The sequence below is a fragment of the Cervus canadensis genome, chromosome 11 (genome assembly GCF_019320065.1).
Source record: "Cervus canadensis isolate Bull #8, Minnesota chromosome 11, ASM1932006v1, whole genome shotgun sequence".
Lineage (NCBI taxonomy): Eukaryota > Metazoa > Chordata > Mammalia > Artiodactyla > Cervidae > Cervus > Cervus canadensis.
The window spans coordinates 7652849-7665507 of record NC_057396.1 but is presented as its reverse complement, the minus strand read 5'-3'; the positions used below and the strand labels follow the sequence as shown (position 1 = coordinate 7665507).

Below are 12659 nucleotides of genomic sequence, written 5' to 3'. Positions count from 1 at the left end.
TAGCACACATGCACATTCACAATATTAGAATATAATAATTAAAGCAGTGGTATGCAAAGATAAAATATGATGACAAGATATAAGCTTAGGGTGAGTCAGATTGCATTTTTTTCTCTAAAAATTACTAGGTATAATTTTCCACTGGCTCACCAATTTGAGCCTCACAACTTTAATGTTGAAGATGATTATAGTGATGGTAATAACTGCATCTAGTTCTGAAGTACTAATCTTAAATATAATATCTAATTTAACCTATAATTTCACCATTAATTGCATTTTACAGATGAGAGACTAAATAGTTTGCCCAAATGTACATAGGTCATTAGATCATGCAGCCATCACTGGTACTATGATCTTTGTGATTCCAAAGTCCATAGTCTTATTCACTCACAGCATTGCCTTCTAATCTCTGTGTATGTGTGTGACTGGGAGTTGGGGGAAAATGTGCAAAGTATGTAACTCATAGTTAATTCTCAAGTTAGTTCCTTTCCCAGCTCCACCTTATATCTACATACCTTAAATGGTGCTTTGCATATAAAAACGTATCACTACCTACTTGTGAATACTCAAAGTTGCCTTGATCTCAGTCTCTATTCTAAAACTAGCAGCTAAAATAATCTTTAGATATGATCCATTTAATAACTCGAGCTGCCAAATCAGCTTCCTCATCAGTGACAGTGATATGCTCAAGCAGAGGCAAAATGACCGACCACCATTAAGACTGTTAACCTGAGAGGGAGGTGGTTGTTGCTGTTCAGTCGCTAAGTCATGTCCAGCTCTTTGTGACACAGTCTACTCCAGCATACCAGACCTCCCTGGCCCTCACCCTCTCCCGGAGTTCACCCAAGTTCACATCCATTGAATTGGTGATATTATCCAACCATCTCATCCTCTGCCACCCTCTTCTTTTGCCTTCAGTCTTTCCCAGCAGCAGGGTCTTTTCAAAAGAGTTGACTGTTCACGTCAGGTGGACAAAGTATTGGAGCTTCAGCTTCAGCATCAGTCCTTCCAATGAATATCCAGGGCTGATTTCCCATAGGACTGATGGGTTTGATCTCCTTGCTGTCCAAGGGATTCTCAAGAGTCTTCTCCAGCACCACACTTCAAAAGCATCAATTCTTTGGCATTCAACCTTCTTTATGTCCAACTCTCACATATGTAATCACTACTTGAAAGACCATAGCTTTGACTATACGGACGATTGTTGGCAAAGGGATGTCTTTGCCTTTTAATGTGCTGTCTAGGTTTGTCATAGTCTTCCTTCCAAGAAACTAGCATCTTCTAATTTCATGGCTGTAGTCACCAACCATAAAAGAGGGAGGTTGGAGCACCTCAAATTTAACATCCCTCTCTACCTCTGTTTAATTTACTTACTAAAATAAATCACAGAAATACTTCGTAGTAACTTTGTAAACATGACCCTTTCTCTTTTCTTCATTGACAGGACAATCCAGATTTTTAAAAACTGCCTACATTACTTCTCAGGATCTGTTTTTAGCTCAGTTACCAAACGTAATCTTTGATTTATATTCTAAAGGTCAAAATAAGTTCAAGTAGATCTTTAAAAATTTGCAATAAGAAATTTAAATATGAAAAAATATACTCTTAAAAAATCTGTTCTTAAAATTTAGAGCTATTTATTAAATATATATATTGGTATTTATCTTCTAATTATTCATTTTCTCATCAACTATGTATTGAGCAACTGCACACCAGCCATTCTGTTGGGTCCTAAGGGTTATGGTGGTAAACACAGTAGATTTAGTCTCTACTCTGTCAAGAGTATTTAATGTTGGTAATAATGATATTTTCTATCACAATGCAGGTATAAATCTGCAATGCAAAAAACATTGCCTTAGTTTCAGATTCAGTTCAGTTCAGTCGCTCAGTCGTGTCCAACTCTTTGCGACCCCATGAACCACAGTACGCCAGGCCTTCCTGTCCATCAACTCCTGGAGTCCACCCACACCCATGTCCATTGTGTCGGTGATGCCATCCAACCATCTCATCCTCTGTCATCCCCTTCTCCTCCTGCCCTCAATCTTTCCCAGCATCAGGGTCTTTTCCAATGGGTCAGCTCTTCACATCAGGTGGCCAAAATATTGGAGTTTCAGCTTCAACATCAGTCCTTCCAATGAACACCCAGGACTGATCTCCTTTAGGATGGACTGGTTGGATCTCCTTGCAGTCCAAGGGACTCTCAAGAGTCTTCTTCAACACCACAGCTCAAAAGCATCAATTCTTCAGTGCTCAGCTTTCTTTATAGTCCAATTCTCACATCCATACATGACCACTGGAAAAACCATAGCTTTGACTAGACGGACCTTTGTTGGCAAAGTAATATCTCTGCTTTTTAATGTGCTATCTGAGTTGGTCATAACTTTCCTTCCAAGTAGTATATCCCCTTATGCTCAGTAGTAATGGATAATTAATAGTACAACTCCCTATAATTTCCTTCACGGTGTCATTAATTCTAAAATTCAAAAGTTTGTAGCTAGCCACCAGCTACAAACTTTATATAAGCAAAATCTTCACAGTACCAATTTTTAAAGCAGTGCCATTTTATCCAATAACTTACTAAGTTTCATTATTCAAATATAGTCACATCAATTATTTCTTCAGAACTGGAGGCAAAGGAGTCATAACAGATAATGGAACTGTAAAACCAAAAATGTTTACAAAGCAATTAATAAATACTAAATTGCTTATGACATACACTCTATTAAGCAGTATTCAGTAAAAATTTAATGAAAAAACTTATCAAACTACAAGTAAAAAGCTTAATTTAACATTAAAACAAACTAAAAGTTCCACTGGTATAATAAAGAACAAATTATAATTATAGCTATTTTATATATCTCACATTACAAGGATAACCAAAAACAGATAAGAACAGAGCTTGTGAAAAATATAGCCCATTAGCTGAAAATTTTATTATAAACCATAAAACTTATATTAAAAAATAGAGAAGATTCTGATTTTTAAGTTTTCCTTTTTATAGCTGACAAGGATAAAACAGAAAAAAAAAAAAAAAACTAGACTCCCTAGAAGAGTCACGTTATTAATTGGGTGGTGAATAAATCAATTGCTATATCCATTGTGTTCTCTTCATATCTTTTGACCCACAGCTTCGACTATGTACACACATTATTAGGAAGAAGAATGGTTATCTTCTAAGTTGCAGTTATATTAGAGAATGTTGAAATGAATTGCATATGATTACTCACTGAAATTGTTTTCAGAGACTTCAGAGAGTGTAATATGCAGTTTTATTCCTGTTTCTCAAACTTTTTTTTTTTTTTAATGGCACTGCAGTTATAAGAAATGAACATCTTTTCCCATAAGGATGATCATGTTTTTATACCCTGTAGACATAGAAATACATCATTTAAGTAATCATCTTATTTGTCAGGGGAGCAAAAGAAAGCTAGTCTGTTTTCTGACACTGAATCAATTACAGCAAGTGTGATGAAAATCTGCAATGAACAAAGCCACAAAACCCAGACATTCAATTAGGAAAATAGATCCAACCTAGAACATTTCCCCTAATTTAGAAATGATAAATAAAATAAAGCTTAACGTATAGCCAAGCTCACAGGAATGGGAAAAAAAGTAGGTATCAGAAACAAATAGAAAAAAAATCTAGGAATAAATCCTAACTGACATCTAGGAATCCTATTAATCCATTAATCCTGAGGAAATTTTGGCAACAAAGATTCATGGGGGTAGACTATAGAGTCTAGGAGCTTGAGGTTGATTGTCCATGCTGGTATAAAGGACAAGTCTTTGGGTCTTCCTGAGAGGGAAAGTAAGAATAAATGTCTGCACCAAACCAGGTCTTTAATGGGCTATTCTTTCAGTGAAATTGAATGGCTGTCACTGACTCAGGAAAAAAGTTAAAAAAATCTCCCATAAGAAATCAAAACCTTAAGTCAACACAGTACAAATTTGTAAACAAAATGTATGTTACTGAAAGGTTGTTGCTGAATGATAAGACGCCGGGATTCTTGGCCTCCAGAGGAGACGAATTCAATCTGGGGCCAGAGACAAGGCTGGATCGCTCAGAGCTTTTGTGCAATAAAGTTTTATTAAAGTATAAAGGAAAACAGAAAAAGAGACACAGAAGTACAGAACAGACTTCTGAACTCTGTGGGAGAAGGTGAGGGTGGGATGTTTCAAAAGAACAGCATGTATATTATCTATGGTGAAACAGATCACCAGCCCAGGTGGGATGCATGAGACAAGTGCTCGGGCCTGGTGCACTGGGAAGACCCAGAGGAATCGGGTGGAGAGGGAGGTGGGAGGGGGGATCGGGATGGGGAATACATGTAAATCTATGGCTGATTCATATCAATGTATGACAAAACCCACTGAAATGTTGTGAAGTAATTAGCCTCCAACTAATAAAAAAATAAATAAATAAATAAAATAAATAAATAAATGTTTAAGGAAAGGGGAAAAAAAAAAGTATAAAGGAGATAGAGAAAGCTTCTGACATAGGCATCAGAAGGGGGCAAAAGAGTACCCCCCTCCTAGTCTTTAGCTGTGTGTTATATAGTCACTCACAGTCTGTTAATGAAAAGAAAGGAATGTCATAAAATTTAGAATGGCACCAGATAATTCATCCCTGGCCATAAAGTGATTGACTTGAATCTTGTAGAAGGGCAGATTATCACACAAATAGTTTCGTTTACATAGATTAGGGAACAATATATGAGTAAGTAAGTGAGGCCGTTTGGTGGAACCAACTTGAAGATAGAGTCTGGGGTACATTAACATATCTTAGGACAACATTTCCATAAGAAAAAGCAATGTATTGGTTAACTCAAGGTTTGAGAGTAGTTAGCTTCAGGTGAAACCCGGTGTCATGGCAACACAGCATTTTAAGAGAAGCCTCCTTTTAAATTTGTATAGAGAAGGAAAAACATATTGCTGGTTTATTTCCTCCTGCTGCTTAAGAGAGATAAAAATGTCTGGCACTTGCAGCCATTTCCTCCGTTTGGAGACCCCTGGCCTTCCTGCCTGTTACCCTCTCAGTTACCACACAGTATAAAAAAATGTATTAGAGAAATTTAACATAAAAACTTTACAGGGTGCACATTGAAGAATAATATCAAGACTTCTAAAACATTTTAAAAATTGTCTAAGTCAAACATACTATTAAAAAAAAAAAAAAAAAACCTGAGAAGAATGGGAAAAATCACAACTGACCAACTAGTCTTAGTGTGCTTCTGATAATGCATAATGATATTAAGATTTCAATATTTACTATACCAGCTTATATTAAAATATTTTTAAAGCCAAGCATAACTGTTATGAAACAAAGTGTTAAATTGGAGTAAAGACTATGCCCCCAGAGCCAACTATGTTTTATGACTTTCCTGAATCATTTTGTTATCTTCAGGTTCTGACATACTAAAAGTAAAGTGAATGCTTGTTTTTTTACGAAAGTGAAGACAAGTTTGAAAAGAATTTTAAATAAATGCTGATAGAGAATAAAAAAAAAAATGTATAAGAGAAGGTAAACAGTAATTTTAAGAGAGGTTTAGAAGCAGCTCAATATATTCATTTTTTGCACAGGTGGAAAATCCAATCCAAATTCAGACTGTCAGCTTTTCTACTGTGTACTATTTCCACTTTTTATCCTTCTTAAAATTATGAAATGCTTTGCTATATAAAACTAAAAACTTATTTTAAAAACTAAATAAACATTGTTGAATACCCAAATGCCCATTAACCTATAAAATTTGAGAAAAATGCCAATTTTGTGTAACTACTTTCTGCTTATTCTAAAAATATTTTACAAAACATTGACTCAAGAAACACTATTGATACCACAAAATTAGATTTCAGTTATTGATAGTCTCTAATGTGATTGTTCTTTGCTTTATTTCTTCCAAAATTTCTAGTAATACAAATAAAAAATCGAGATAACTCCAGTAAAGTTTAACCCGAAAGTAAATTGCAAAAAGTATCAAAATGTCTGAGTGATGTTTCAGCAACAAATGAAACTCTCATTATAACAATTAGAATATTGGAAGGAAGAAAGGAGGGAGGGAGGAGAAGGGAGAGAAGGAAGGAGAGAGAAAAAGGAAGAGAAGAAAGGCATAAAATAGGGCTTCCCAATCCTCACTGTAGATTAGAATCACATTTGAGCTTTCTTAAAAGTTCAAGTGGTGTTATTAAACAAATAGCTGTGGAGAAAGGGGACCTCGGAATTTGTTCTTTCAGCTATAGCACAGGTAATTCTAATGTCTATTGAGATTTTAATGCTATTGGCATACATTTCTTTTTTCTTTTATTAACTCAGTTGCAATATGGTTTTGATTTCCACTCATCTATTGAAGTTACCATTCAGTGATATCGCAAATGTCAATCTTAAGTAACATTTACCTTTATTATCTTTATAAATATTCCTACTAAGTCCTTTTTCCTTAGCTGGCATTATTTAACCCTCCTGAAATGGTTGTGCCATTGGCCTCTGTGGCACTGCATTTCTTTATTCCACTTGAATTTTTCCAGTGGTTCCTTCCCTCTCCCCTTCTTAACATTTCTTGTTTTCCTTTTTTATCTAAATGTTGTGCTTTCCAGAGAACTGTCTTCTCACCGTATTTATTCTCATCTACTTACCTGATTCAATTATACCAGTATACCAACATCTTCCAACCCCAGACTTACTCTCATGGACTTCAGACACATGCTTACCAACTGCTGGAACTGCTTATGTGGATTTGCCTCAAACTCAAAATGTCCCGCCAGTGAACCAATGATCTTTCTCCATAAATTAATTTGACCTCATTTTTATTTAATCCTGAACTTCGCATGCCATCCTCCTCCCAGCCATTCAAGGGAGATATGAAAGTGTTTCTGAACTATCTGTCTCTTCATTTGTCTTGAAAGTGTAGTCTTTGTGACTACATGAGATAGAGCCCACCAGTCTCCTTTGTCCATGGAATTCTCCGGGCAAGAATACTGGAGTGGGTAGGCATTCCCTTCTCCAGGGGATCTTCCTGACGCAGGGATCAAACCCAAGTCTCATGCATCTCAGGAGGATCCGTTACACTCTGAGTCACCAGGCAAGCCCCTCCTATGTATTTTTTGGGTTAATATCCCAATATCCTTCTTCTTGTTGCTATGATTAGGTTCTGATTCAGATTTCTTCAGCTCTTACCTTCAGTATGCGATATTGTTCTCTTGCTCCCTTCGGCAACCTTGGGTTTACTTAAATTCAGCCTTTGCAGAATCACCAGAATACCCTACTGTATCACTGTTCCTGTTCATGATGGCAATTGTCTTGCTGTTCACACTGTTCTCTCTGTTCGCTGAACCCAGGGTAGGCAAGGCACGGGCTACGATGCCGGAAGAAGATGTGAGGAGCTGTAGGGACTGCAGACGTTTATTCTCTCCTGGCTGGCGTGGCAGCCATAACACAGACTCTCCCGGCTGACGTAGCAGCTGTAGCAGCAGCCAGAACATAACCCTAGTATAGCCATAATGAAGCCATAGTATCACGTAGCCATGCTGTCGCGCCAATGTAGCCCCAGTGCAGCAGCAGCCAGGGCATTCATGGTGAATCTCCTAGAGGGGTACCATGCTAAGGAGCCTGTGACCAAGCAAGGACTTCATAACACGCATGCGCAGTGCTGTAAATGAGCGCAGTCGTTCAGTTCACTTCCGTTCAGCTGCTCAGTCGTGCCCAGCTCTTTGCAACCCCATGGCTGCAGCACGCCAGGCCTCCCTGTCCATCACCAACTCCCGGAGCTTGCTCAAAGTCATGCCCATCGAGTCGGTGATGCCATCCAACCATCTCATCCTCTGTCGTCCCCTACTCCTCCTGCCCTCAATCTTTCCCAGCATCAGGGTCTTTTCCAATGAGTCAGTTCTTCACATCAGGTGATCAAAGTATTGGAACTTCCACTTCAGCTTCAGTCCTTCCAATGAATCTTCAGGACTGATTCTCTTTAGGATTGACTGGCTTGATCTCCTTGCAGTCCAAGGGACTCTCAAGAGTCTTCTCCAACACCACAGCTTAAAAGCATCAGTTCTTTGGAGCTCAGCTTACACCCATACATGACTACTGGAAAAACCATAGCTTTAACTGTATGCACCTTTTTTGGTAAAGTAATGTCTCTGCTTTTTAATATGCTGTCTAGGTTTGTCATATCTTTTCTCCCAAGGAGCAAGCATCTTTTAATTTCATGGCTGCAGTCACCATCTGCAGTGTTTTGCGAGCCCAAGAAAATAAAGTCTGTCACTGTTTCCATTGTTTCCCCATCTATTTGCCCTGAAGTGATGGGACTGGATGCCATGATCTCAGATACTGCATAATCATTATTCACCAAACGTGGGGCAAGAGTGAGAGGCAATGGGGCAAGAGAGCCTGACCATGCCATCTTGGCTAATTTGCTCTTTCCCTAAACTCCACCCCTTCACAGTCTCTCACCTCACAATCCACATGCAATCCATCTCTTGTGATGGTCCCTTGGTGAGTAACACTGATTCTTGAATTTACATCTTGCAACAGCAGTAGATGCTACAACAACAAACAGTCACATCCCCAAAGCACAGCAAAACCCAATGCCAGGTATCACCTGGAACTCATGTTGCAGTCCTTGCCCTCATGGGGCTAGAAGAGCCACCCACTGTGGAGTGCCTTTATTTTCCTTGGCCAAGTCTAGTCCACTGGTTATCCTTGTAAAATTGCAGGAAAGCCTCCACAGGGTCAACTCCACCCCTTCAGGCTTTTTTTTTATCAAGGACCTGCAAAAACCCCCTACAGGCTCCAGGCCCACCCCTTCAAGGAGGGGAATTTTGGCATTCACAGGGCACCTCATGATTCCAAATGCTTTCACACTGTTCTAAATCTGCAAGAGAATGAGAAGGTAGTAGCACATCACAGGACATAGCCTTTACAGTTCACTGCTCTAGATATACATTATAGAACACAGCTTAAACCTACATCATATATCATAGAACAAAGCCTTTCACATAGGGAGCCTTCCAATTTCCAAAGGTAAGGACACAGCCTCTGGCTAGATGTAAACAAGGTTGCCTTCAGCACTGGTGTCAGCCAGGGCCATTACTTTCTGTACATTAGCTAGTGACCAGTGAATTACAAGTTCTACATGCGGTCTCTGGTCCCTGACTCTTCAGGAGGGCACCTTGGTCTGAGCCCTATTCAAAGTGGAAAAGGGCATCATCCAAAAGAACATTCTTGGGCACCATGTAATCTTTTAACTGAACCACCTATACCTCTTGCTGTGGACGCTCCCCAAACTTGGTAAACTGCTGCTATGGCCTCAGTTGCCTCCATAGCTCTGGGAGCAGAGCACTGGGCTGTGTATCAGTTTTATTTATCAATTCCCGCTGCCAACAAATCAGCCCACACTTGCATTCTCATCACCAGGAGGGGGCCTTTACCAGCTCAGGCCCCCTTCAGGGTCTTCACACTTCTAATCCCCTTTGCCTCCTGCCATCTCTCTGTTTCTTCCAAGCTAGCCACTATCAAGGTCACCTCATAGATGTGGCACCACACATAGGTGACAAGAATAGCAGTCCTGGGTTCAAAAGCAATAGATGGGGCATTGTTCAAAATGGCATATTGAATGCTGCCAGTGAAACACTTGTCATCTGGGCCTCAGGTATTTAGGTTAAATATCAATGCTTTCTCCCCAGTTCTCTCATCATTTGGGTCAGCTTGGTATAGATATGCCATTTACTCACAGTATTCAGGAGCTCTCCCACGTTTGACCACATAATGTGGGTGACAGCATTAATCCATTCCACGAAGGCATGCATTTGGTTAGGCCTCCCTTGCATGAGTAGTCTAGCATTCTGCAACCTTTGTCTCAATGCTATAGATGCCAACCCTCCAAAATAACTGCAGATAATGACTGCAGCCATGAAATTAAAAGACACTTGCTCCTTGGAAGAAAAGTTATGATCAACCTAGACAGCATAGTAAAAAGCAGAGACATTACTTTGCCAACAAAGGTCCGTCTAGTCAAAGCTATGGTTTTTCTAGTAGTCATGCCTGGATGTGAGAGTTGGACTATAAAGAAAGCTAAGCACTGAAGAACTGGTGCTTTTGAACTGTGGTGTTGGAGAAGACTCTTGAGAGTCCCTTGGACTGCAAGGAGATCCAACCAGTCCATCCTAAAGGAAATCAGTCCTGAATATTCATTGGAAGGACTGATGCTGAAGCTGAAACTCCAATACTTTGGCCACCTGATGTGACGAACTGACTCATTGGAAAAAACCCTGATGCTGGGAAACATTGAAGGCAGGAGGAGAAGGGGATGACAGAAGATGAGATGGTTGGACGGCATCACCAACTCAACAGACATGAGTTTGAGTAAGCTCCAGGAGTTGTTGATGGACAAGGAGGCCTGGAGTGCTGCAGTCCATGAGGTCGCAAAGAGTCAGGCATGACTAATCGACTGAACTGAACTGGACTGATTCTATTTCATCCCTAATACATATGATACTGTCCACCCCTGTGTCCCAAAGTCACAAAAGCCATGCTGCTAATGGTCCCCCCCCCCCATGCTTTTGCCAAAACTGCTTACCCAAGTCAACCAACTCCACCTGAGTACATGATTGATATGTTGTGAACTCGGTCACATTGGGGGCCCCTTGCAGATATCCCCCCAGGCCATAGGCTGCTCATGCTTTACTTTCTGCTGAACAACAGGCCTAGCTGCCAAGCAGGTATCCGCAGTCTCACAACGTCCATCATCGTTATCCTTAATCTCATAATGTTCATCATCACTGTCACTCCCTGCCTCACTGTCAGAGATGCTGGGTTCTTCAAGGCCGTGGGTTTAGGGCCACAAGCCCCTAACGTCAATATGCATTGCTCTAGCTCTTCCAAGCATCTCTGCACCCTGTGCACTGGGGCGGCATTGCATAGGGCATGATCCATATTCACCTTCAGGGCAGTCAGGAAAATCCACCCGATGGGGCCAGCGGCAGTGCATGCTGCCTTGTTCAGCAAACAGGAATTCACTGCCTGTAATGCCTTTTCAGTGCTAGCCGGTGACCTGTCCACTGCCTCCCAGTCTTCCACCAGAATCCACGCTGAGAGGATCGTGGCCACATGGTACCATATGCTATAAGGTGGCCACTGGCTTCCTCCATCCATTGGAGCCTCGGGCTCCTCTACCTGCTGGGTATCCTGCCAACTATACCAGTTGTATCACTGTTCCTGTCCATGATGTCAATTATCTTGCTGTTCACACTGATCGCTGAACCCAAGGGGCAAGCTAAGAGGCTGGAAGAAGATGTGAGGAGCCATAGGAACTGCAGACACATTTATTCTCTCCTGGCTGGCATGGCAGACATAACGTACCCTCTTTCCTGGCTAATGCAGCAGCTGCAGCAGCAGCCAGAAATGACCATAATATGGCCATAATGGAACCCTAACATAACCTCACATAGGATAACCATGATGTCACTCCAATATAGTCCCAATGCATCAGCAGCCAGGGCTTTTATGCTGAAATTCCTACAGGTGTATGGTACAAAGTAGCCTGTGGCCAAGCAAGTACTTCATGACCGGCATGCACAATGCTCTAAGTGATCTCAGCTGTTACATAATTATTATTCGCAAAACGTGGGGCAAGAGCGAGAGACCGTGGTGTGAGAGAGCCTGACTGTGCCATCATGGCTAATTTGTTTTTTCCCTACACCTACAGACGTACATATTTATGTCAACTCTTTGCTAGAAAACATCCAGGATAGAGCGCAAGTTCCTTAACACAACATACACACCATGTTAATCTGTGTTTAGTCATTTGGATTTATTTCCAGTATTTCTAACCTCTAATCCAACCTTTCTTGGATTTTTCACTCCAGTAAACTCAGAACTGTGGTGGTGGCTCAAAATCTTACTCCTTGACCAATCTTTTTTGCCTTCTCACATTTCATAATCAATCCATCAGCAATTCCAATCAGTTCTAACATCACATTTTTACTAGAACCAATCACTTCTCACCATTTTACCACTACTGTCCCTACCATTAAGCACCATTCTAGTGCAAATCATTTACATATCGCATGTCTGTTTTGAAAATAGCCACTAGGGCTAGTGGATGTTATTCCTCCTGCTTTTCCTTCCCCTGGTCCCTGCTTTGTCCTCACACTGTCTCATCTCTACCCAGCAGTCAGAGTTTTAAAATATAAATTCACATGTCTTTTTCACCCCTGTCATTCTCCAGCTCTTTATTCATGCTTTGGCTTTCTTCCCAGCACTTATTACCACTTGACAAATACTTATTTTCGATCTGTATTCTTTCTTTGGATCTGTATTCTTTCCACTATAATGAAAGCTCCATGAGAACACAGACATTTTTTCTTTTTTCCTCCCACTTAGAGCATTCTTGGCCTACCATGACCCTCAACTAGTATTTGGTGAAAAAATTAGTAAATGAATGTAGCTCAGGCATCTCAGCTGAAGAAGTTTTTGCTGATTAACTTGTGGCTTAAGTGCCTTTTCCTTCATCTTCCTTTCGATACAGTGCACATCTCCATTTCTTTATTCCACATTGTTTTCCATAGGTTTAGGTAGATCTCTTCATTAGACTGATCTTTGAGAATGGGAAACTCTCTCTCTCATCTTTTTAATTTCAGTGCTATCATATCACAGTGCCAGTCATGTA

General features: G+C 40.4%; 1 protein-coding gene across 1 annotated transcript in view; it reads left to right on the top strand.

Moving 5' to 3' along the window:
* The window catches only part of CNTN5 (contactin 5), a 1555907-nt gene that overhangs the window by 1140899 nt on the left and 402349 nt on the right, over positions 1–12659 (top strand). The gene's annotated exons all lie outside the window — the stretch shown is intronic.